The sequence below is a fragment of the Acinonyx jubatus genome, chromosome B4 (assembly GCF_027475565.1).
Source record: "Acinonyx jubatus isolate Ajub_Pintada_27869175 chromosome B4, VMU_Ajub_asm_v1.0, whole genome shotgun sequence".
In the NCBI taxonomy this organism is placed as follows: Eukaryota; Metazoa; Chordata; class Mammalia; order Carnivora; family Felidae; genus Acinonyx; species Acinonyx jubatus.
In genome coordinates, this window is record NC_069387.1 from 78,464,108 (window position 1) to 78,489,810 (window position 25,703).

At 43.6% G+C, this 25,703-nt stretch overlaps 1 long non-coding RNA gene across 1 annotated transcript; it reads left to right on the plus strand.

Annotated features, from left to right (window-relative positions):
• The first annotated feature begins 23,078 nt into the window (after positions 1-23,078).
• LOC128311046 (uncharacterized) lies at positions 23,079-25,499 on the plus strand. The gene is made up of 3 exons (XR_008288970.1): positions 23,079-23,216; positions 23,541-23,621; positions 24,108-25,499. It is a non-coding gene; the product is annotated as an uncharacterized LOC128311046 (long non-coding RNA).
• Positions 25,500-25,703: the final 204 nt, after the last annotated feature.

Sequence of the window (25,703 nt, forward strand, 5' to 3'; positions counted from 1 at the left end):
CTTCCCTGAGACCAGAGCAGAAACAGCTGGACTTTCAGCCTGAAAGATTAGGAGTAGACTTGGAGAAGCACGGCTTTGCTGGGATGTTGAGGATCTTCTCTCTGAGAGACTGTGGAATCTACTGCTGTTAGGAGCCCTGTGCAAAGGAACAGTGAAGGGGGGCAGACAGTGCAGAAAGAGGGCTCACTATGGTGATCCCCTGCTACCTTCCTCTTGAGCTGTTTGCTGCCCTCTCTTATCAGTTAGGACTGTCCAGTCCCGCTGCCTGAAACAGATTTGATGACTCAACAATGACCAATTAGGCGTTAACACATCTATCTCTGAGTCTGAGTCTATCTAGCCATCTTTATGGAGAACAGGATCTTAAATCTCTGCTCACTGGGACAGCCAGAGGCTTTGCCTAAACGGTGGAAAGAGCCATAGACATTTTTCATAATTATAATGACTTTTTACAGGGAAAGCCATAACTCCTGCTCCATAACTTTAGTGTGGAGAGGAGCCCATCGCAGACTCCATGATGCGGGGAATGGAGCCATCTGATGGCTGTCTTCTTCAGGCAGTCTGTGCTTTCCTACCATGAACAACTTCTGGGAGCAAAATTCAAAAGGAGGATAATGTGATTTCTATTCCAGGTGCCCTTCTACTGAAAGCAGACAGACTGCAATCTCCAGAGGTAGACAGTGAGTGACAGCAGGTCCGGAATTGAATGAGTAGTACATAGCTCGGCCAACCTCCAAATAGCTATGTGTGGAAGGGCATGGGTGGGGGGGTCATTTGTTCTGGAAGGCTTCCTGGAGGAGGCAAGTGTGCAGAGGAAGAGGTCATTCTTAGAGGCAAATGGCCCTGTGTAGAGGTGGGTAAGATGGAGATGTAGAGCAACTTGGGAGCATAGATCCCATTATGCATCATCAAGAGTCTTGTCATTTCAGTCTTCCGATCCATTAATCAGGTCATATTCAGTCTCTCCCAGTGATCCCCTATGTTTTTATAACAATTTCATGACACTCCATGAATCAGGCCCAAGAGCTTCCTGTCTCATCACTCCTCCTCTTGGCCCACCTTATTTATTGATGATTTGGTCTCTTTACTCTTCCCCTGTAAGACATATGTAAGAATATGAACATTGTTTCATATTGCACTTCGGTAGTTTGATTTCCCCCAAACTACTAGACAGTCTTTTTCTCATCCTTCTAACAGTCTGTGCTTTCCTCACTACACCTCAGAAGCTCTTTTGGGCCAACAAGAGGGCAGCTTGTCAAAATGTGAATGACCGGCCACTCCTGCTCATTTCCCAAGCCAAGTACCCCAGAGCCGTACCTTGTCTGATGACTTTCTTTGGCTAATTATACAGCATTAATGGTTTTCAGCTTCCTGCTGTTCATCCTCACTGACGTGTTTCAGTCAGGGCGTCCCTGACAACAGAGCCTGCGTTGGCACTTTTTGCTTCATCCCACATCCCTCTTGGTGCAACTGAAAGCCTGACTTCATAATAATCCAAGGTGTTGGGGTACCTGGGTGGCTCAGTCGGTTAAGTGTCCAACTTTGGCTCAGGTCATGATCTTATGGTTCATGAGTTGGAGACCCGCATCGTGCTCTCTGCTGTCAGAGAAGAATCTGTGTCAGATTCTGTCTCCTTCTCTTTCTCTGCCCCTCCCCTGCTCGCACTCTGTCTCTCAAAAAAAAAAATAATAATAATAATTCAAGGTGCTAGAGGTGAATAGTTACCTGGGTAATTTAATCCATGTAGACCGTTTTCCTTTTCTTTTCTTTTTTTTTAAAGACTGTTTTTCTGAAACATGGTTAAAGAATTTGAGTATCCATGTGATTGCTTCTGCAAGCCTCTTTGGTCAAGTAGACTTAATGTTATGGGTGTATCTTTTGTCATAGAGATTGACCTGTGACATCCTCCTGAAGGATTCTTTCTTTTGTCATAACACTGGAAAGATAAGCTAGTATGCTTCTTGGATTCAGTCGAGAACTGTCCTTCTTTGTGATTGCTACTACTCTGGATAAGGGAGGCAAAAATGAGTAAGACAAAATCTCTACCTTTTGAGTGGAGTGCTTTGAGGTTGGTGGGAAGATAGACAAGTAAACCAGCATTTATAATACAACATGGTCAGAGCTACGATGGAGGTGTTCGTGGGGTATGGGGATGAAGGGCATACATCTAAGTCAGGTGTAGGGGCTATCATTTACTGGTTCAGGAGGCAGAGGGGATGAGTGGTTGTGGTAGCATAAAACTAAGGCTAGACACTAGAAAGTCTTTCTCAATTAGATTACCATTTTTTATCTATGCACTCCTGCATTGAACAGTCAGATGCAAGTACTAACCAGGTGCTAGTCACTATGCTCGGTTGTATTTGAAGACAAATAAGCCAGCAGGGAGCTTACAGTCTAGGGTGGTGGACAGAAAAAATAACCACTTAAAATCCAATATGGTAAAGCCTGAGGTAGAAGCTGACACTTTCTCAATTAAAGCCAATTGAAGCATTGCACTGTGTAGGAATGCTTAGAAGGGGGAAAAAAAAAAGAGGGCACTTTCAATGACTTGCCCTTTTGCTCCCTTCTAGTCTGTGAATAGGTTGATTCAAATTCCACTGTGCAGTTTATTTATCATCTGGAATCCCAGCAGTTGAAGGATCCGGAATATATCAAACTTCCTAGGTCTCTGCCTGGACACCCTTCCTAGTTCAGGAAGCAATTAGTCTGAGAGAGACAGAAGTGAGAGTGTAGGAGCAGAATATATATCCTTTTAAAATAATTTAGTAACAACCCTAGGTAAGTGACCAATAATTTATAGAGTCTATTCTTTTTATAGAGATATTTCCTTGCTGCTCAACCAGCGAGCTTGCCGGGTTTAGAGGATTAATCTTTGACGTAGTAAATATGCTCAAGTTGTAATTCAGTCGCAGGGATAAAGGGAACTTAGACTTGTCTTGTATAAGGGAAAAATATTAAATGGATTTGTGGAGGAACCACCATGGCAGTCCTTACTGGCTCTTGTATCTCAGCATCGAGAGTTTTCAAACTGCAAAGGACCCTCTCTCTAGGTCCTCTGATCCAATGGCCTTGTTCTACAGATGGGAAAACTGAGGCCTATGACACCTGAGATGGTAGTAGACCCAAGACTAGAACCCACATCTTTTGAGTCACACACACCTCAAGAGTTTTAATACTGCAGCATGCTACTAACTGTCACATTCGGACTCTGGTTTACTGGCAAGACTCCTCTGTCAACTTCCTTCCACTCAGATCTTTTCTGTCCTCCTCTATTCCTGGCCTCCTACCCATGAAACACCTTTTCTGGCCTCTGAAACATCCTTCACACACTTCCCCTCCTCAGGCCGGAATGCCTTCACTTTTCTCTCCCTTCTGCCCCTTTCTTCTCTAGCCCAGCTTCCTACTCCCTCTTCCAGGAAGCCTTCCCTAACCATCCTCCTGGCTCTTCCTCTTTTCAGCCCAGTTGTTGGTTTGTGTTTGCTGCTTTGTTGTTTTGTAAGCATTTTGAAAGAAGTTTATAGAAATGTATGTTCTACCAACAAACTCAGATGGCAAGGGCTGGAATGCACAGGGAGGATCTTATACTGTTCCCTGACAGTTGGGATTGGACAGTCTGAGAAAGTTAAATTATTTCTGTATTTGGGAAGAGGAAAGAAGGAAATGAGACTGTCTTTGAGGTGAGTGGGTATGCTAGAGACAGGGAGTTATTCGAAATTACTTCTTAAGGTTATTTTCAGTCCCAGGATTCTGTAACCTTGTGCACCACCTTGGATATGCCAGAGACTTAGGCTGATGCTGTTACCAATTCTGTGGCCTGTGTTAAAGAACAAGACATCCTGCAACTAGTAGGTGGCAGATTGGTGCATCCATTGTGTGTTATGAAGAAAAAACAGCTTGGTGAAAGGGACGTCCCATGTGGAAAGCATTGTTAGGTGGAGCACCTGGCTGCCCAGTGGATGACCTCAGTTGCCGCCTGGAGGTCTCTACCTCAGGGAAGGGAGGCCCTGAGAGCCATTTTGACCCAAGTTCAAATTCTCTAGAACAAACAAGCTGATCTCTTGCTCCAAGGCCCAGTCAAAGAGGCTCCAGTGTGTTTATTGACTCTTGCATGTCCCTGCCCTGGAGAACAAACAAACAGCTCAACCTGACTCATTCCCTCCACAACTGCACTCAGTTGTATTGCTAGGTTTTGCCCGGAAAAATCCCTCAGACCCTATGGAAATAAGAGAGTCCGTGCTTGTGGGTCTCTGGTCATATATTCTTCCTCCTCTTTCCCATTGAAAATTAATCCTTCCAAGAGGTGCAGAAGACTATCAGTAACTTCAAATTTGTTAGGCTTGGGCTCTCTCCATTGCTTGAGGCAAATAGACTTGCTTCATAGATTCATTCATTCAACAAACATTTGTTGAATGCCTACTATGAAAAGAGAGGCTGTCTCTTCTCGTGATGGGGGCTTGCTGGCTCCTAATTTGGAGAGTGCTGATGCTTTTACTTTTGACTAAATGATTTGAAAGTCCCCCTTTCCTAGCATCTTGTTGTAATAGCAGTAGTAGTAGTAGTCAGTAATAGTGACAGCTTTTCTCTCTTTTTCCACCACTGGGAGAATTTGGTTTATGAACCCTAACCATCTCCTTTCATTAAGCCTTTGGTGGAATTGTTTCTACCTCTTGGGATATTCCCACCTTGCTTTTCATAGAAACCTGCCTCACATTTTCCTCCACAGAAAAGGAGGCTGTCTTATGCTCACATCTCTGCTCAGCTCATTGCCTCTCTTTTTTAGAAGAAACTCAACTCAGACCTTCCCCGTTGTTGTGTTTCCTAAACTGTGTAATCCTCAGAAGGTTCATGTTAATAGGGGTTTCTTAAAAACAATCACACGATCAGCTCAGTTTGGGAAATATAGGACTAGACAAACCAAACTGTTAAACTGCAGGACTTCTCAGAACCTTTAACATATTAATATTCATTTTGAATCTCCAAGAGGGGACTGATTTGCGATATCATTAGGCCACAGAACCCCTTTGAGAGAAAAATCTCTTATCAATTTTGGGGACATTTGCATTTCCTGAAATTTCAGTTTGAAATGCTGACGTCGTGGAAGGAATATTGGACTAGGAGACAGGAACTTGGAATTGCTTCCCTCTCTGCCACTCACTTCTCTAGGTGACTCTGGGCAAGTCAACTTCTCTAGACCTCCATTCCTTTACTTGGAAAATGAGGAGTCTGACTTAAATCATCTCCCAATCTTCTTCTAGCTCTGATATTATAGAATTTTTTTTCTTTATTATCCCATTTCTTTCTTAATGTTTGTTCCTATGGTCAGTCTGAGAACCCCTAAGATGGATGTTATATCTCTTTTTCTCTGTATATCTTCCTGAAACACCCAAGACAGGGCCCATCTAAAGATAGAGTGGAAATAGAATGAAAATACACAACAGTGTCAGCACTGTGCAAAGGCATCCACAGATAGGCTCAGTATTCTAAGAATCAGAAACTTAAAATCTAAGATAGTTATCTTGACATACTCATAAATGACATGCAAATAATGGAATAGCACATTAAACCAATATGTAACTAAAGACAGCATTGGAATAAATGCATTTTAGACATTACTGGAAAGGAAAACTATTTGTGGAAAGAAAACATGGTTGCTCCATGTGCTGCTGAATGTCTTAAGGGAAAGATTGGAGAAGCTTCTTGGAAGAGAGCTCCACTGATATCAAGCAAGGAAAGAGGATATTCTCTTCTTATGGGGTAGGTGAGGAGAGGGGGAGTATCTCTGGTCTATGGAGCAATCTCCTTGACTGAAAATTCAGAGAATGGAAGAAGGTTCATCTGGGAAGTATGATGGGACAGACCAGACACTGGATGTCAAGGAGGGGAAATAGGAGCTTTATCTGGAGCACCTGGGAAAGTAGATCAACACATTTCACTCCCAGCAATCTGTGGTGAAGTCAAAATCCCCGGGTGTTTGAACAAGACACAAACATACATGGATGGCCCTAGAGACAGCCGGATTCCCTAGTGGGTGGCCCAAACCTTTTTTGCCTTCTCTTGCTTTGGGTGTGATGGGCTAGAGCCCTAGATTAAGTTCATGCCTCTGGGCACTGTCATTTAGAGAAGATAAGAGCGATGAGCAGAGACGCTTATCTTTATGGCTGTTCTTATTTGATTTACATTCTGTTTGTGTGTGCACACGCATGTGTTTTGATCTCTATGCGCCTGTGTGTGTGAATGTGAGTTTATGTGAGTGTGTACCTCTACGTATCTGTGGAAATGCATTTTATATGTGTATATGGGTTTGCAAAGTGCTTATATGTCTAGGGCTGTGTCTATTGTAAAAGGGTGAGGCTTAATTTTATGTGTGTGTATATAAAATGGTGGGTGCACTCCATGTATATATGGATAGTGGTCAATTTTATATGCATGAGGATTTTGTTCACATACCTATTGTATCCATGTTTATATGTATTAACAGGCCTATATCTTAGGCTGTATCTATTTGGGTTACTTACTTGTGTATTTCTTTGCTTTAAGGGGTGAGTTTGCTCATTAATTTACTAACTGTAGAGAGCATACAGTAGAGTAGAGGTACATTTGTATATATGTACGGAAAGTGCACATGCACTTTTGTATTATGTCAACACATTTATGAAATGTCTGTGTGTATCTTGATTTTCTCACCTAATTTAAAAACCTTTGCATTTTATAACATTTATTTTGAAAGAGAAATAGAGTGCTGAAGGAACAGAGAGAGAGGGAGAGAGAATCACAAGCAGGCTCCACACCATCAGTGCAGAGCTCGATGTGGGGCTCCAGCACATGAACACTGAGATCATGACCTGAGCTGAAATTGAGAGTCAGAGGCTTATCCGACTGAGCCACCCGGGCGTCTCTTGCTTTGCATTTTATCGTAAGCTTTCCCAAATGTTTTTGGAAAAAGCAGGAGAACCTAACTAGATTTAGTACAAGCATCTAATGTAGGTATGTCCATGTGGAGTGAAATGCATGCCCTGCTCTTTATCCTTTTGCGATCTCCTCCTTGGAGGCATCTCACCCTAGACATCCCTTGTGCCTATGGAACTTGGAAAACTACCTGAAACACCCCTTCACCACTATGAATAAATAGCCCATCTCCCTTCCTGGGCTGTCCAACCAGGAAGGAGGGGTAGGAGATAGCCAACCACAGATTTTAAGGTCTAGCTGCTTGAGAAGATTTTTCTCTTCTTTTGTCTCTTCCTGATTTCATCTTTTCTATCCCTCAACCTGTTCTAATCCCTCGAAAGAGTGGACAAGGTTTTCTTTTCCCCAGAGAAACCAGAGAGAGAGAGCAAAGGGGATTTTGCTCCAAGGGAATCTGCTCCCATTTTATGGGGTTTGTCAATAATGTTCCTTCATTAAGATAGCATCTCAGCAGAATGAAAGAGGCCTCTGCCCTTCATGAAAAGAGTTGTTTTCTCTTGGGGGTGTGTGAGGGGGGCATTAAATAAACCTGTTTTTTAAAAAAGTACCTCTGCAGCAAGGAAATGTGTTATTATTGTAATTGTCTAATGCTAATTATACTTATTACTATAATAACCATTTTGTTGTAACAAATGATGTAATCCTCTTTATTTCTGTCGCTGCCAGAGGCGAGTGGTGTGTCTACAGCAAGAGGGTACCTGGGAGTGTTCTTAGTGGGGAAGTGCAATCAATCCAGGGACAGTGAGGGAGCCTGTGCTGGTGAATGGCTTTGCTGCTCTAGGGGTGAGGGATGCAAGGCGGAAGATGTGCAGATTGTTTTCTCCCCACCTTTCTTTCTCTCTGAAATTCTTCATTTTAGGCCCTTTCCTGAAAAGTATTCAACCATTCAGTGAGACCTTCCTTTATTCATTCAACAAACATTTATTTAGTACCTGCTATGCACCATATGTTAGAGTCAGTCATAGCGATATAAAGTAAATAAGATGAGACCTTTACTTCTGAGAAGCCCATGGTCTAGTGGTGGAGACTGATATCCGAACATGATTTTCAATGCAGTAGGATAGGTGAGACACAGGAATGTCTATTTAAAGTGCTGTGAGGACATGTGTGGAAGTCATGATTTAGTCTATATATGGAAGCTCAAAAAGCTGGGTGTTTTGGAGGCACACTAGGAATTTGTAGCACAGAGAAGGGCAGCTTGTCATACCATGGGGAGGGAACTATTAAAGGCATGAAGCATGCTAAACCTGTTTGTTTTGTGATATTAATACCAATACCAATAATAGCTAATATCACTTCATGTCATGCGTTGTTCCAGACACTCGTGTGTGTCAGCTCACTTAATCTTTGCAACACTATGAGGTAGTGCTGCTGTGAAGGAAGGTTAAGTTGAATTAGTAGATGGAAAGCACTTGGAACAGTGCTTGATATGGAGTAGTATTGGCTATTTTAAAAGTTTTATTTTTATTTTTTGAGACACAGAGAGAGAGAGAGTGCACGCGCGCATGCACACACACATGTGCGAGTGGGGGGAGGAGCAGAAGGAGAAGGAAAGAATCTTAAGCAAGTTCCACACTCAGCATAGAGCCTGACGTGGGGCTTGATATCATGACCATGAGATCATCCTGGGCCAAAATCAAGAGTCAGATGCTTAACTGACTGAGCCACGCAGGCACCTGTATTGGCTGTTTTTTATTGTTTCATTAACAGATGCAAAACCTGAGGCTTAGGTTGAATAACTTGTCCAGTTTCACACATACAGTAAGCAAGAAAGCTTGGATTTGAAGCCCGGTTCTGAACAGAGCCCCAGTTTTTAACCACTCTTGTAATTAACAGGTGCATACCAGGGACAGGTAATAATTTGTGATGAGGCTGCTAGATAGTTTGGGGCTAAAGTGTGAATGGCCTTGTGTACCATTAGAGGTTCCTAAACAGAGATCAGGTCTGTGTTTTAGAAAGATTATTCCAGAAACTGGGACTCTGTGGACAAGTGGCATCTAAGACAGCTGGTTCTTACTCTTGATGTGTTCAGCTCAGCAGCTGCTATGACCAATGTCGGCTACAGAACTGCCTTAACTGGCTGCCTGTAGGACATGGAAGAAAGACAGGTTGAGGAGATAGATTATCAGGTTAACAATATCTAGAGAGAGGGCTAAACCAAGTTTCCAAGGCCCCATAATTGGGTTGTTTAAATGGGCCACAATAACATAATGTCGATAGGCCTTCACTTCCCTTGGTGTTAGTAGACACTTCAGGTCTTCTCTATTTCTGGGCTGGGGACTTGTCTGTCTCATTCACCACTCTATTTCCAGTACCCAGCAGAGGTCCTGGCTATAGGATATGTTCATAAATCCATCATATGAAGGACCATTCACTCTTCCTGGAGCTCTATGTACCCCAAGCTTGGCCTAATGCTCCTACAATTGACTTTTTCACTAACAATCAAAAAGGTTATGCCTCTTGTTCTCAGGGCCCTTCTCTCCATCCCACCATACACACAGACTAATAATCGCCTTCTTTTTCCTCACCTGTTACCTTAAGTTCAGCCAGTTCCCCTTAGCAGGATTTGAGGAGTGCAACAAAGGAAATAGTGATAATGGTTAACATTTACTGCATGCCTGCCAGGTGCCAGGTACAATCCTAAGTATTTTACATGTGTTACCTAAGGTCTTACAACACCAGTATGAGGAGATACTATCATGATCCTAACTTTACAGATAAGAAAACTGAGCTATGAAGAAGTCAGATAACTTGTCCAAGGTCACATGGCTTTTAAGTAACAGAGCCATATCCAATACACCAGTGCTTCTTAAACCTTAATAAGAGGGTCTTGTTAAAATGTATATTCTCATTTGGTAAAGCTGTCGTGGGGTCCAAAATTCTGTACTTTTTAATAAGCTCCCAAGTGATGAACATGCTGTTGGCCCATGTCCCACATGTTAGGTACTAAGGCTCTACACTTGATTACTTCTCCATATCAACCATTCTCTGACTCGTGCTGTCACGAACTGTCAGAGTTATTTTCTGAATAGATAGGACATTTGCTTAAAACAGTTCTATGAACCATAGGAGTTACCATCCTCCCACGCAAAAAAAGGGGGGTTGGCAGATGGATATTGTATGACACATCTTTGTGCTTCTTGTGCAAAAAGCTGAGTGTGAGCAATGGGCAGATTTCATGGGTGTGGGCCCTGTCTCCTGCAGGCTCTGAGTGCACCCTAGTTGATGGCCACCAGTGGAGGCACTTCTGCCTCCATTCCACTGAGGTCACTAGTTGAATTAGACCTAGGTATTTCTGGTGAAAGTGTCCCAGCCTCAAGGCTTCTACTGTAGTCTATTGATTGTGCCTCTGGAAGTCCCCAAGCTCAGATGTCTGGAATTCTTTGTTAGCCCCTTCCAAATGCACAAACTAATAGGAGAAGGCATGAAGTATAGGAGAACAAAGCTTCATGAAAAGAGTAGATCAATCAATTTATTAACAAATATTTATTGAAGCCCTGATATTAAAATACAGGGATTTTACCCTAAACCCCAGCCTCAGATGAGCTGCAGGAATAGTGTCAATTCTCATCTAGTATCTTTTCTTAGTCAATGCTGCCTTCTCCTTTATTTCCCAGCCAGACATAATCCCGAAGACAATTCTAAGGGCAGAGATACATTTTTGGAAGATTAAAAAAATGCTGCATTAAAAGTCCAAAAGAAATTATTTTATTTTTCTACTGACTTGGTGACAGCTGTGTCACAGCTCTGCTGCCTCAGCCAGGTCCCTGGTAGTTGGCTGTAACCTGAACCTCAAAGGTCTTCTGATTCTCTGATTTCATTCCAATCAGGCCTGGAGGCCTCTTGGTGCTCAGGTGAACCCTCATGGGCAATTATAGCTCCCCGACAGCTTGGGCTTACTCTTCGTAAATCTTAGGTAGTTCAACTCTTGGAGACATGGAGCTCCCAGTGGGAGAAGCAGAGACCTGAATGTTGTGGAATTTCTCTGATCCTTTCCATTGCTTCCTATCCCCATGGCCATCCCTGAAGTCCAGATCAGCACCAGCCATCTGAACGAGGGTTTGCTTTCAGATCCTTCTTCACTTTTCCTATTTAAGTAAAAATTTCAAACTAGGTCATTAATTCATTCAACAAGCACTTGAAAGTGCCTGCTATGAATAACACATTGGGCTAGTTGCCCAAAGGAATATTTAAAAAAATGAATGAGACATAATCATTAGCTTCAAAAATAGCCTAATAGAATAATAATTGTGAGCTGGAGTGTGCACCCTGAGAGAGGCACAGATAAAATTCCCTGAGGTCCGAAGAAGAGAGAGCAAATGTGAATACCCCATACATGTAAGTTTTTAAATTCCCAAAGCAAGGAAAACAGAACAAGGTTGGGAATCAGGAGGCCTGGCCCCAGATTAGAGGTTGGCAAACTATGACCCAAGGCCTGTTTTTGTACAACCCTCAAGCTCAGAATGTTTTGTTGTTGTTGTTTACATTTTATTTATTTACTTTAAAATTTATTTATTTTGAGAGAGAGAGAGAGAGAGAGAGAGAGAGAGAACACGTGCATACACTCACACATGAGCAGGGGAGGGGCAGAGAGAGAGTGATAGAGAATCCCAAACAGGCTCAGGACTGTGAGCACAGAGCTTACTCGAGGCTCTATGTCATGAACCCTGAGATCTTGACCAGAACCAAAACCAAGAGTCAGATGCTTAACCGACTGACCCACTCAGATGCCCCTGTGTTTTACATTTTTAAAGGGTTATATTAAAAAAAAAACACCAAAGAAGAATGTGCAACAGAGATCACATGCAGCTTGCAAAGCCTCAAATATTTATTGTTTGGCCTTTTACAGAAAAAGCTTGCCAACCTCCTGATCTCAACCAAATTTTACCCTAATTGTATTAACTATGTATAAACCTAAAAAGTTGGAGCTCATCATGTAAGTAAGGGGGGGACTATTCATTAATTGAATAAGATGGCTGGATTTGGTCGCAGTAGGAGGATGAATTGGAATAGGAGAGCGTTTAAAATCCCAATCTTGGGGCAGCTGGCTGGCTCAGTTGGTAGAAGCATGCAACTCTTGATCTTGGGGTTGTGAGTTTGAGCCTCACATTGGGTGTAGAAATTATTTTAAAAATTGGGGCACCTGGGTGGCTCAGTTGGTTAAGCATCCAACTTTGGCTCAGGTCATGATCTCAAGATTTGTGAGTTCGAGCTCTGTGTTGGGCTCTGTGCTGACAACTCAGGGCCTGGACCCTGCTTCAGATTCTGTGTCTCCCCCTCTCTCTACCTGTCCCATGCTCATGCTGTCTCTCTCTCTGTCTCTCAATATTAAATAAACATTTAAAAAAAGAAATTACTTAAAAAATAAAAATCTAAAAATAAAATAAAATAAAATCCCAATCTAGGGTCTGGAACTAGTGGGGGGATATAGATTTGGGAGTCATCAGCACACATCCAGTGATTGAAACTCGAGTGGATAAAATCATCCAAGCAGAAGACCAAGGATGAAAACTTGGGAGTATCTACTAGTTAGTGGGGGCTGAAAGGATGAGAGAGCAGTGAAGGAGCCTAAGAAAGTGATCCAAGCTGTAGGAAGAGAGCAAGAGATGAAGAGTATCATAGATAGAGTGGGTTGTTGACAGTGTTGGATGCCAAACAGGGGTAAAGTGGAGCAAAGACTGAAAAGAAGCCATTGCATAGGTCACCAGAGACTCTGTGAGGACAGTTTTGGGAGAGAGGTAGAGTGGAGATGGGCAGTGCCTTTTAGGATGTTGGCAGTGGAGGGGAGGATGGAGATCAGCTAGTGGGAAGAACACCCATTTTGTCCCCCATGCAGGGGTAGTGAGGATCAAATAAATTATGCATGTAAAAGCACTTTGAAAACTGTAAAATAGTTACAAATAAAAGGCATTGTGTTATTATAAACTGAGTACTTTCCAGCTCTAAATTTTATTTTTTTTTTTTTGAGAGAGCAAGCGCATGTGAGCGGGGGAGGGGCAGAAGAACAGAGAGAGAGAAAATCTTTTTTTTTAAATTTTATTTATTTATTTTGAAAGAGAGAGTGTGAGCAGGGGAGGGGCAGAGAGAGAGAGAGAATCCCAAGCAGGCTCCGTGCTGTCAGCACAGAGTCTCATGCAAGGCTCGAACTCACTAACTGAGATCATGACCTGAACTGAAACCAAGGCTCTGATGGTTAACTGACTGAGCCTTCCAGGCACCCTCTAGTTCTGAATTCTATGAAACTATTTTTCAAAGTTTATAGCTTAGAACCAAAGACTTTCTATTCCCTGTTATCAATTCTAAACATTCCCTTTTTCAAGGCCTTTCTCAAAGCTAGCTCATCTCCCTAGTGTCTGACTTCCCAGTATGGGACTACCTGCACCAGTTAGCAAATCTGTTGCTCATCTTCCCTGAAAACCTTATTTTCCTTCTCTTCTGAGTCTTCACCCAGGCCATTTGCTTTGCTTTAAGGTTTAAGAATTGCTTGTTTTAGGGGTTGACAGATTTAGCAAATAAAAATGCAGGATGCTATCCATTCATCCATCGATGGACATTTGGGCTCTTTCCATGCTGCTTCCTCTACTCTCTTAGTTTATCCAGATGGGTCTCTTCCTTTAGAACTTAACTCAAAGCTCATGATGATTGGCATGATAATTAATGAAAAGAATATAGCCTTGTTTAGACAAACAGATTTGGATTCAAACCCTGGCCTTCTACTCACATGTTGTGTGAACTTGATTAAATCTCTTCATTTCTCTGAATCTGTAAGTTATCTTTCAAGGCTTTTGTAAGGATTAAAGTAAACAATATTTGCTTGGTTTGTTTGCTTAGGTCTTATGTATTTATTTAAACCTCCCAATTCCACAGGTAAATTCTTTGCTCTGTGTGCCCTCTCAGCTTAAATACTCGTACCTCCTTCATCTGCATTGCTGCTTAGGTTTTCAGCCTGGGTCAGAGTCCTGGGAGGAGGTCTCGTTTGTCCCATCAATCAGGGGATGATCTATCTGGGCCATTCCTTATAGAACCCATGGCAGGGATCTACCCACAGGGAGTTTCAGGATAAGAATAGACTGCCGGGGGGCACCTGGGTGGTGTCCAACTTCAGGTCAGGTCATGATCTCCCGGTCCTGGGTTCAAGCTCTGCATCAGGCTCTGTGTTGGCAGCTCAGAGCCTAGAGCCCCCTTCTGACTCTGTGTCTTGCTCTCTCTCTGCCCTTCCCCTGCTCACGCTCTGTCTCTCTGCCTCTTTCTCCCTCAAAAGTAAAATAAACAGTAAAAATAGAAAGAAAGAAAGAAAGAAAGAAAGAAAGAAAGAAAGAAAGAAAGAAAGAGAAAGAAAGAAAGAAAGAAAGAAAGAAAGAAAGAAAGAAAGAAAGAAAGAAAGAAAAAAGAAAAAAAAATAGATTGCTGGGCTCCCATGTGTCTGTCCTTTTTCTCTGGACTACTTGGAAGGAACTCAAGGTAGAGTCCCTAGGAAGCTCAAGGGTGAGTCTTACAGCCCACGTTCTGTTGCTACTGCTGTCCTAGCTCTGCACAGGTTTTCTGAGTGGGTTGATAGGGAAGAAGGGCATGGTGAACCCTCTGTGGTGAGGGATGGGGAGTGGGGGAGCCAGAGTAATTACTAATGTTCTTCTCTGTGATTCAGATCAATTATAAATACTGAGATTCATAAGAATCATAGTGATGGGATACAGGCAGAAAGGTGAAGGCCGTGGATTTCCCCTTTAACTATCAAACTCTCAGCCAGAGGGCTCAGTTGGGCTTCCCTGCCTGCCCTCAATACCCCCAGGTGGCAGGTGGGAGGTAGAGTCTGGTGCCCTTGCTTCCTCTTGCCTGAAGCTCACTTGCAACCATTGCTATTGTAATACTACCCACTCTCTCTCACCCTAGCTGCTGGGGGTATGGGTAAGCAGTCAGGTTAGCTAGATCTCCTAGCTCTGATTTTTATTTCAAGCCCAGAAAAAAAAAAACCCGCAAAAAAAAAAAAAAAACCCTACACCTGACAAAACTCAGTAATAGAAGGTGTTTTCTCCCCCTTCCCTTCTCTGGTCCCCTGGAGCTTATTTCACTGGAAGGGAACGCAGGTTGATGTATTTTTAAATGGCTTTGATTTTATCACCTTGCTTAATGATTTGGCACGTTATTTATTAGATGGGGAGCTTCCCAGAGGGGCCTGGCCCATTAACGTATAAATAATGTGGCAAATAGTTCAATAGAGCCGTAAAAAAAGTGATTTAGAAATAAATTGACCTCTGTTTGTTACATGTAAACGAAGGCCCAGGGTCATAATGTATTTCGTGCCCTTAAGCTGGGTTGGTGGGGTTGGGGTGGGAAGGGATGAGTAGGGGGCTAGTGCAGACACTGGGGAGATTTTTTTTTTGTCACAGCTCTTTTTTCCTCTGCCATGTTGAGGGTGTGGCGGATATGATGTGGGCTGCATGTGGTGTGTCTGTGGCAGAATGAATAGATTGATACCTATGGTCCGGGGCAGCAATGCAGTTGGTTGGTAGATGGATGGAGATGGGTGGTTTGAGATGGGGGTTTCCTTCAGGACAAAAATCCGTTTGTAATTTTATTATTGAGGAGTTAATATTTAACCCAGGTGTGTGGAAAGTGAAGTAGATGGCTTGAAAAGCAGGCTCTGTCTTGGTGCATCCGGGTCACTGTAGTAAGCACCTTTGATGGGGATTTGTTGTTCATCTCTGCCTAGTACAGCATGCAGCACGTAGTAGGTAGTCAGTAAACGTTTACTGAGCACATATCCACATATCTCTAGTGATTGTGGTAGGGAAAGAACAGTAAAGATCATTTCTGAAGTAGAGATGTGAAAGAATGGGTACAATAGCTAACATTTACTAATCACATATGTAGCCTAATTAAATTTTTTTGTGCTTAAGTTGTTAAATGACACATATTCACAAGAGTGTATAAAAATGTATGTGCATTTTAATGAATTAATGTGGCACTTAGAAATGCCCATGCAAGCACCATTTATTAAAAAAAAAAAAAAAAAAGAACATAGCCAGGGCCCCAGAACCCCCCTGCATGTCCCCCCATTTTTTTAGAGAGAGAGAGAGAAGGCAGGGCAGAGAGAGGGAGAGAGAGAGTCCCAAGCAGGCTCTGTACTGTCAGTGAGGAGCCCGATGTGGGGCTTGAACTCATGAACATGAGATTGTGACCTGAGGTGAAATCAAGAGTCAGATGCTTAACTGACTGAGCCACCCAGGTGTCCGTGTTATGTCCCTTTTTGATCACAATCCTGTCCCTTCTCCAAAGGTAACTATCTTGTATTTTGTAATAATAATTTTCTGCTTTTTCATCATGGTTTTGGTACCAATGTATGTATCCTTAAACAATATCATTTTGCTTTTTTTTGAATCTTATATAAATATACTTGAACTGTGTGCATTCTTTTGTGTCTTACATTTTTTTACTCAGCATTTAATTTGTGAGATTCAACCATGCTGTTGCTCATCACTGTAATTTGTTCATTTTCATTGCTGTACACATTTTATAATATGAATATACCATGACTTATCCATTCTACTGTTGATAGACATCTTCACCTTTCAGTTTTTATCACCTGAAAACAGTGCTGCTCTGAACATTCTTAAACATGTATCCTAGTGCACCTGTACCATGTTTTATAGGGTCTATATCTAGTGGTGGAATTTCTGGGATATAGGGTATGTGAACATTCAAATTTACTTAGTAATATCAAATTGTTTTCCAGGTAGTTATACCAATTTTCCCTCTCACCAGAGTATCTGAGAGTTCCTGCTGTTCTAGCATTCTTGCCAAACTCTTAGTAGCCCTAGAATTTTCCAATTTAAGTTTTACAATATCATATCAAATTGGAATTACTATTATTCCCATTTTACAGATGATTAAACTGAATATCATGGTGTTTCAGCAACTTGATCCAAGTTGTATAACTGGTCAATGGCAGAGCCAGTATTTGAACTTGAATTTGACTCCATAACCCAGCTTTTAATCTCTATGTTTATATTTTGTCTTGATGATGAATACTTGATAGATTTTGGATAAATTACATAGAAAATATTTTCTGCACATTTAATTTTGTTAAACAATTGAAACATTTTTTGTTATGTGTAAAATGGACTATCCCTCTTATGCTTAGTACCAACTTGTGTAGTGGGAAAAGTGGCTTGTTTCAGATTTGGTGTGGGATAACCATTTAAGATTAAATATTTAATCTTGAATATGAAATATTTGTCAGAGAGTATCTGACATGGAGTTGACTGTAGGATGTCCAGATGAAGCTTCCAGAGATGATCCAGACCATCCCTCTCTAAAGGCAGGTGAAATATCTGTAAACAACTCTTGGGTGAGGGACTCCACCCAGGAGCCAGAAAGTCCTTTTTTCATGCTACTTCAATTCCTGCTGCTGTTTCAACTCATTCCCTCTAGTTCATTCTTCCAAAGAGAACCCTTAATACATGATCAAAGGCCCCCTTTCTGGTTTCAGGGTATCATGTTGGCTGGGCAGAGTTTCCAATAGAGTCAGGGCTTTAGGATGTCTTTCATCCCAAGAGCTCAAAGCCTCCCACGGACATTAACCCATTAATCACCATGCTGCTCTGTGAAGTTGAGAACAAGTCAGTGGGAGCCTCCCCCGCTTCCCAGGTAGAGAAACTGAGTCCATGACTTGTCCAGAACTGCCCAGGGAGTCAGGGTGGAGCCAGGAAAGGAACTCAGGTGTCCAGGGAGACCATCTCCTCCACTGTTAGTGAATCAGAGCTCCACTTTTCTGCACATTCAGCAGAAAAAAGGACTCATGATTGAATGGTGAAAATTGAAGCCAGTGTTACAGGACATCAGAATCCTGGGATCACTGAGCCAGACAGCCTTGCCCAAGGAGACATGCATTCTTCAAGACCAGGGCCAGGGTTTTTACTTCTGTCTCATTGATGTGCCTGGTAGACTATGTCCAGTACATGGAAGGCCCTTGATAACTATTAAAGCTGAGTGAGTGTAGAAACAAGCAAGTGGCAAGATGCCTGAATTTGTCTTATTATCTGGGCCTCCTCCCTACTCCCAATTTTTCCTTCTAACAAGAACATCTTTGGGAAGGGGCATGAGGAAATGAACCTTCAGCCCAATGTCGCTGGGTGACACATGAGCCTAGACAGAGCAGTGGGTAGAGAAGCCTTAGGTCCACAGGCTGGGAATGGAAGAGAGAGGGGTGGAAGGAGTTCCTGAGACTCACTCTTACTTTGCCTAAGAAGATCTATAAATGAAACTAAATTTTAAGCTTATTTCAAGAATTCTGTGAGTTCCTGCCCCTCACCTGCCAGTGTAGTCATCTGGGACAGACACCTTTGCCAATTATAGCCTTTATCCATTCCATGGCAAACAACAGAGCTCTGGGCCTCGTGACCAGATAAAAACATGAATTTTGTTTTCTCCATGTCCTCATCATTTTGTTGACATTCTCAGTGGGTTGCTGTTTAGAGGAAGCAGTGAGCATATGTCACTTTAAAATATGTTGTTCTCAGGCACCTGGGTGGCTCAGTGGGTTAAATGTCTGACTTTGGCTCGGGTCGTGATCTCGCGGTGTGTGAGTTTGAGCCCCACATGGGGCTCTGTACTGACAGTGCAGAGCCTGCTTTGGATTCTCTCTCCCTCTCTCTCTCTTTGCCCCTCCCCCACTTGTGCTCTCTCTCTGAGTGAATAAATAAACTTTAAAAATTAAAAATAAAATAAAATAAAATATGTCATTCTCAGGGTGCCTGGGTGGCTCAGTCAGTTAAGTACCTGACTTAAGCTCAGGTAATGATCTCATGGTGGGTTTGAGCCCCACGTTGGGCTCTGTGCTGACAGCTCAGAGCCTGGAGCCTGCTTTGGGTTCTGTGTCTCCCTCTCTCTCTCTGCCCCTCCCTGGCTTGTGCTCTCTCTCTCTCTCTCTCTCTCTCTCAAAAATAAATAAACATTAAACAGATAAAATAAAATATGCCATTCTTAGTGTGCTCAGAGATCACAAAATCAAAGACTCTTCTAGGACTAGAGGACCTCTCTGGTCATGGCTTATGCATCCCTGTGTGTCAGTAGAAGATGTCTACCTCAGTTATGGGATGAACTGGAGGAGAGTTATCTGTTTAGAATGTGTATGTGAGACTCCTTAGGTACGTCTCTACACATGATTGGATGTGTATTTGCAAATCGATTTACCTATTATATGTAGGAATCTCTGTGAGTGAATATGTCAAGAGAGGGGACATCCACATTTGTGTAGGCGACTTTGCTCCCTTTGCTAGCACCTCGTGTAGCTTTTCTCTATCTTCAGACCCTCCTTCCCTTCACCTCCCCAGTAGGTGCTAGTTGGCAGCTCCTGAAGAATCTTGAGGCTGGGGTTGAGGATATTTGCTCCCAATTCTTCTCCTGGCATGTCTTTATTTCAGCCACCCATCTGATCCCATCCCCATCCCTAGAAGGGCTTCCCGCTGCCTGCGTTTATCTCCCTGTTTTATGATGTCATTTAATTAGCTCGCACATGGTGGTTTTATGGGACAAACACGGCCTTGTTTGCCTTATAACTGGATTTCACAGCTCTGTGGGGACAGGTCAGGAAATCTCAGGCCTGTGGTGTGTGGAGTTCAAGAATACTGGATCTTTAGGAGCCCTAGGAATTTTGGGAAGGGTCTGACTTGGAGTTCTATCTTCCAAACACTAGAAAAAAGTCCCCTGTCACTTCTCCAACTCCCCATCCCATAGCATGTGAATTAACCTTGCTGGGGAAGTGGGAAGGCTGTGCCAATCACAGCCAAGGGGATACCAATTCTTTTGCTGTCCTGAATCTCTGTTGCCTGTGTGACTGTCCTACTACTTGTGGCCCATAGATAGAGTGACCGCTCATAGGGTAGTGATCAGCCTTCTGAACATCAACTTTTGGGGAATGAGATGTGGATACTGTAGGGCATATTCTAAAATAGGGACCTGTGAGCTCAAGGTCCCCAAATGAGAAAAATGGAGAGAATCTTATTCCTTTAACAGAGGGCCTAGTGGGACAATTAGGGTGTTGAGGAAGCAGGGTTCATCCACATGTTAACTAGGGAATTGGGGCTACTCTTCATGCAAATTTATATTGGGACTGCCATGTGCTGGTTTTGGTTTGTGGTTGTTGTTTTGTTAGCTTCTTAGGTCTGGAAGGCCTGGGAATATATAAGAATGAACTATCCAGAACCATTCTAGAAAAAGGAGTTCCATCTGATTTTCCTATATCTCCAGTGAAGGAGACCCTGCCCTCTGCTTCCATATATGCCTTTTGTGGGAAGCAGCTTTTCCTTCTCTTGCCCACCTCACCAAAGTATCTATACATGCACCCTTAGAAATGTCCATGAGCAATTTCTTGGTCAATACACTATTCTTTTTTTTTTTTTTTACACTATTCTTTTCTCAGCCTTGGACAGCACATTTCTTTGGCTTGGTGTTGGTGAGTAACCAGGTACGTGTGTGTGAAATGTACATGGGAGCGAGGGATGGGCTGGAGGAGCCCCGGGCAACTTCTGCTTTTTCATTCCCCCATTGCCCTCCTCCACCTCTCTGCCCCTCATGGATGAGATTCTCAATCTCAGGCCCTCACTCTTGCCCTCCCTTTACTGTTCTTCACCCTCCCCTCACTGTGGCTCCCATCGTTCATGTCTCCTTCCTTGGCCTGTCCCTGCATAAGACATCCTTTTGGGCCCCTCATTCTGAAACCCATCAATCTTGTTTTCTCCAAAACCACTGCAGAAAGATGGATAAGAAAAGTAGCCTGGAAACAGGTAAGCAGTGCTTCTAAAAGGGAAACTGAGGCAAGTATCAGTCTGGGGTTGGGAAGAATGTTAAGATAGAGTAGCAACTGGGGGAAGAGCACGCCAAATTGTAACTATAACTAAGTAGAAATTTAAAAATCCTAATCTCAGATACAGAGACTTATTTGAATATGATATGTCTTAAATGGGGTATTCTAAACATCACTCCCCTGCTGGAATCGCCTGATCTAGTTCTGCCTAGATGCAAAAGGTTAGACCAGATGAATCCTAAACTCTCAGAGGAAGGAAGGACTCAATCTCTCTAGGGCCTCTGTTTCCAGAATCTTCCTTGTCAGGATATCTTCAGAAAATGTAGCCAAAATCCCTCCTGCTGCTGCTTGTAACACGTTAGGAGTCTGATGATGAATATAGTTCATCTTGACTGTCCCCTCCTCCCTGGGAGCTTGTGACAGCACATCTCACCAAAAAACCATTAGGTTCTGAAAGTGTTGGGACTGGCCCTGGCATGTCTTTGCCCTTCTGTGCTGTCCTATCTCCGGATGACTTCAGAGAAGGTGAGGGTGGTGTTCAATGGATGCTCCCGCCTCCCCCTCCTCTTTCCTCTCAATCGCCAATATATTTTCTCTGACAGTTTGCACAGATAGTTAAGATACCGTGTAATTACTGTTGCATTTGAAAGCCAAACATGATTTATATCTGACAAGCTCAGTCATCTTTGGGATGACTTGGGATGTGTGTGTATGTGTACTTGTGTGTGTGTGTGTGTGTGTGTGTGTACATATGTTGGTTATGTCTTTCTGTGGGAGCAGAGTAGGTATTGGGCCCTCTGCCTCTCTCCCCCACTCAGTTGCCTTCTTTTACTGAATCAAGAAACTGGAATATACAGAGCACTGGAAGGAGAGGCAACATCCCTATTATCAGGAGGCAGATGGGACTGATATGATACCCGGGACAACAGCAAACACACAGACAGAGGGGATGAGGGCATTGGTGGAGAATGGAGAAATACTACTGGAAGCAATATGGGTGACTTATCGACAGAGGACTTCCTTCAGGAGGGGCTGGTGGGGGGATGTTTGGAAGAAGTGGATTAGCACCCAGAGAAAGGAAAGGTGGGTGCCTTGGAGGAGAGAAAGAACCACCTTTAAGGTAAAAGAAGAGAACCTTGCAGGGAAGGAGGCAGTTTTGTCTAGCTGGAAGGACATGTCTGAATGAGGGGGTCACAGGGAAGGGGAGGGTTGGGAGGAAGCATATACCAGTGGGCAGGGGGGTGGTCAAAGCACTGTTGATTTTTCATCAAACTGTTGTCGGAGGCATTTGGTCAGCACCTTTGAAAGCCCAGATCTGGGGTGATGGGGTTCTGAGGTGGGAGACTGGGCTTGAAGATAGCAGGGGTTATAGCAAGTGGGGAGGGCAGCTAACAGGAGTGGGGATAGAAGACTAGAGAAGCCACCACCAGGGCCTTCCTGAATATTGCTTCTGAGCTTTGTGACAGGGAAAGGGTAACTGCTTCTTTTCCACTTCCCTTCGAATTTCAGTAGGAGAACTTAAAGTTGGACAAGAGAAAGGATTGTATAATTTCCTAAAGCAAAATGCACCACTGCATCATTTCTGTGCCCTAACACAGGTTTGGCCCGTGAGGAGGGTGCTTGGCTTTAAGGCAGAAAGATGCACAGGGATAGATAGGGCTCATCTTCAGCCCCTGGGGTAGAGTGGGAGTGGGGGTGGTTGGTGTTCTTAAGTTTTGCTCTCGGCGTCTCTGGCTCAGGCTTCTGTCAGTACAGACCTGCATCCCGGCCCCGCCCCAACTGCTGATTATACCCCTTGGGATGCATCATTGCTAGGAAAGCAGATGTGCCAGATGTGACATGTTTGAAAGAAGAAAAAATCCCTTACCTCTGAGCCTTGGGGAGAGCTGCTAATCACCGTCTTGCTGCTGCTCATGGAGAGGGCGGGGCTCAGGTGGGTTTTATGCCAGCTTCGAACTCTCGTAGCCCCTCTGCAGGAGGATCTCCAAGCACCTATGGAGCCAGATGTGGAAGAAGGAGACTTGGGAGAGGAGGAAGAGAAACTGAGGCCCATGCTAAATGGAAAAGATTTTGGTTGCTCAGTAGCGGGTGGGTGCCAGCTAGTTTATTGTTCTGGGTTGAGCAATTTATGTAAGAAGGTGTTGGTGTGTGTGTGCATGTATGTGTGTTTCTAGGAATTCAACCCAATGGCATCACTTCAGTTTATCTAGCGACTTCTCCTGGAAGACCTCTGTGACTTGCTGAGAGCCCTCCTGCTCCAGGCCCTCCTACTGCTCCGCAGTCTCTCCTAGTTTTATTTTCCTCCTCTGCTCAGGAATTGAGCTCAGAACTTGCAGTATGTCTTGTCCTTTGCCTGAGGGGAGCCTCCTGAGCCTTGCTGACAGATGTCTCAGTCTGGGAAGCTCCAGCATGCTTTGCTTAGTGTCTCTCCGCCAAGACGGCGCCCGAGGTACCCAGATGTCAGGGCCCCAGTGCTTCAGCTATTCCCCTAGTCATTTCCTGATGCTGATGGGATAGAGGAACAGTTCCTTTGATAAGACTAGGAGGGGCTTAGGAGAAGAAATACAAGAAAGACTCTTGGGTGCACTAGAAACTTCTAAGTCTGAGGTCAAGGTAAAGTCACACAGTACTGCACAGTGCCTAGAGAATGGACATAATTGTTCCATGGTATCTACAATCCTTAGGAATGCAGTTGACTCCAAAAAAAAAAAATCTCTGCTCAGATTCCTAGGAGGTGATTCTTGATTACATCTTTCCTTATTTTCTAAACCAGATTATAACTCTTCTAATCTGAGCGCAAAGAAAGTGGACCCACCACTAAGACATCTAGGCTAACCCTAGGACCTTAATGCATGTAAGTAAAATAGTAGAGTTCTATTGTCTCTACCAACTAAAAGTCCACTGACTAAACCAAATTCCAAAGTAGCTCTATCCCAAACCCAATCCTTAATCCTGATCCTGAAATTAAGCCTAACTCAAATCCCAATTCTGCTCCCCTCCCCCGCTTTCACTGCATAGAATGATTTCAGGGGAGGAGGGGTTGGGGAGGAGAGGGCAAGATGAGGAATGCCTCTGGGGAGAAGGAGGAGGAGGAGATCCAGCCACAGCGACCTAGAGGAGCCAGTGTGGTATCTGGGAGCCTGGGGCATGATCCCGGTACCTGCCAAGCCATGAGTCACGACATCATTCTCCATGGCATTTTGTTGGGGGTGTGTCTGGGCTGGCACCTGGTAAACAGCCTTGCTTGGAATGAGGTGCTTCCCCTCTGCCCCTCTCCCTAATTTGGGGACAAGAGAGAAGTCTTATGTCCTGAGGGTCCTTCTTTTCTCTTTTCTTTGAGATTTCGCAAGACTCAAGCAAAGCAAGAGGAGAGACTTGGCACTTTGTCATTAGTTGCAAAGAGATCATGGAGAGACTAAATTACTGAGAATGCAGAGTCTAGAAGCTTCCAAATGTGAGGTGACCTCGTCCAGCTCCCTGAGCGTCATCCCCCTCAGGGACGCAGAGTTGCTCCACTTTGCCCTATGCCCTCTCATGACAGGGCTCATGCTCTACCACACCTCCCTTCCACTGTAGCTATTGCCCAAATCCAGATAGGCATCCAGGGTGGCTGGATAGAGATCTTTATGGGAGTAAACCTGTGCCTGTGGATGAAATAACAACCGGAAACACCTGGAGCTTTTTCCTGAACCTGGTACCTCTCCCCGGCTAACTTGAGTCATGATGTGTCACTTTTCTGTCTATCTGACCCTTACTCTTGGGAAGGGAGAGAAGGAGCAGGACACTAATGACTGTTTCCTGATGTTAAAGCATGATTAGGACCATTATTGTTTAGTCCTTGGGGAAGCCAGACAACCATCAGCCTGACTCTAAAGACATGTAGTTCAAGACAGTTGCTATCCTCAGGGCTCATGGAAGCTCCACTCCTCCCCGCCTCTATCCTTAGCCCACAACTGCCAATCCTGCTGTAACCACTGTAGATAGGACTTGGGGGAAGGGGGGTGGTGTGCCTGGTTCTTTGGTGTATTCCCTCTAGGCCTCATTTTCATGCCTGGAGCAGAATTTACACTCCTCTCCCATTGCAGGTTTAGCTCTTGTCCCAGCCTCCTCCACAGGGTTTGGAGGCTAAAAGTCCTCTAAAACTAACTAGGAAGTGACAGTGGTAGGTATTAACATACAGTTCTTTATGAAAGACTGCAAAAGCTCCATTCTTTGAATGACACACAAAACTCACTTTAACCAAGCCTGACTCCCAGGTGCAACCCACTTGGAAAAGACCAGCATTCCAGTTTATTGAGGATTTCAAATATGTAATATGATTTAGAAAAAAGTCAAAATATGGGAGTCAAAAGGGGCTTGAGGTCAGAGTTCCTGCCAGCTGCCTCCTTTTTCTTTCTTATAATGCTGAAATATTATAGTAATAATAATAACTAACATTTAAATGGTATTTTACAGAGGTACCTTGGGGGCTCAGTCGGTTGAGTGACGAACTTCAGCTCAAGTCATGATCTTGCAGTTTATGAGTTCAAGCCCCATATGGGACTCACTGCTGTCAGCCTGTCAGCACAGAGCCTGCTTTGGATCCTCTGTCCCTCTCTCTGTGTCCCTTTCCCGCTTGTGCTCTCCCAAAAATAAAATTTTTTTAAATGGTATTTTACAGTTCCAGGGTATTTTCATTTATAATCATACAATAACCTTGTATGCTTGGAATTCTTACCCTCATTTTACAGACAAAGAAACAGAGTACTTACATGATTTCCTTAAGGCTATGGAACTAGTAAGCAATAGAGGGGGCATTTGATCAAAGTCTAGTGACTGTTGTCAGGTTGTCGAAGATCATATGTCCAACTATCACAAGAAGAGTTAGGGAACCCTTTCTGAAGAATTTCCAGGGTGGGGAATACAGTTTCTAATGAAATCATAAATGCATTCCTAA